Consider the following 1,402-nt stretch of genomic DNA (forward strand, 5'->3'; position numbering starts at 1 on the left):
CCCCCCCCAGGGGGTTGGCCATGCCGCAATCCCTTCTCCTCCATTCTCCTCCCAGGATCTTGGGGGCACACACGCACACATACCCAGCGTGAGTTTTAGTCCACCGGGTCCGGGACGTGAACCACAGTTGACTACATGGAAGTCCAGTGACATAGCCATTACGTTAACTGCTGGTCCCAGAAAATCTCTTAATAATCGCAGATTTTCAATAATTTTTTTGTTACTGAATTTTAGAATATTTTCCTTTCCATTATATATATAATTTATTCTCATTTAAAAAAATCAATTACTATATATCATTTGGCTTGTAAAGAGAATTTACCAAACATGAAATTCTTCTCAGATCAGTCCAGTTGAGAATACTATACATGTTATCATCAACAGATAATAAACCATTTCTGTGTCACACTGATGTCATGCCTCTATTAATTCTCTCTCTATCCTTCTCTATACTCTTCCCTTCAAACCACCCCCATTTCACACTTTCACACTGTCTTCATTATCCATAACTATTGTCACTTTGTCACTGCTTTTTTTTTATTTCTTATTTTTTTGGAGAGGTTTTTTTTTTTGTTTTTTTGTTTGTTTGTTTGTTTGTTTTTTTTGCTATAGGGTGAGTGCGCTCGTCAGACAGACAGAGAGAGACATAGAGACAGAAAGCAAGAAATCACCCCCCAGGGGGGACGATCACGCCTCAATCCCTTCTCCTCCATTCTCCTCTCGGGATCTTGGGCACGCATGCACACACGCCCGGCGTGAGTTTTAAGCCACCGGGTCCGGGACGTGAACCACGGTCGACTACGTGGGAGTCCGCCGTCATATCCATTACGCTAACTGCTGGTTCCCTATTTTCACTGCTTTTACGCCGTCCAATGTTTTGATCTCTACCATAAAGTGTGCATAGCCAGTACATATTATGATACATACAATATCTTTCTTTCATAGCCTGTCTTGCTTCACTCAGCAATAGATTCTCCATATTTGACCTCTTTCTATCAAATGCCAAGGTCTTGTTATTTTTTTACGGCTGAATAATATTCTATAGAGTATATGTAGCACACTTTTACAATCCATTCATCTGTTTGTGGATATTTGGGTTGGTTCCATGTCTCAGTGATAGTGAATAATGCTGCAATAAACATTGATGTGCAAGTGCTTTTCTTTTTTTAATATTAATACGCTATACATCATTACAGTATACAAAATGAATTTTCCATCCAAAATACACTGTCTGTAGGCTCTATCATGCCCATCAACATACGTGTTATCGGCAAACAATTTTCCATTACTTATGTCTTGTATATTTTGCCTTTTTTTCTCTTTTTTTTTTTTTTTTGCCATCCTTAGTTCCCTATCCCCAACCCTCTGCCCTGTCCAACCCTCCACCCCTTGTTCCTGGTTT

This window comes from Tupaia chinensis, unplaced genomic scaffold (genome assembly GCF_000334495.1).
Source record: "Tupaia chinensis unplaced genomic scaffold, TupChi_1.0 Scaffold143732_1, whole genome shotgun sequence".
NCBI lineage: Eukaryota > Metazoa > Chordata > Mammalia > Scandentia > Tupaiidae > Tupaia > Tupaia belangeri.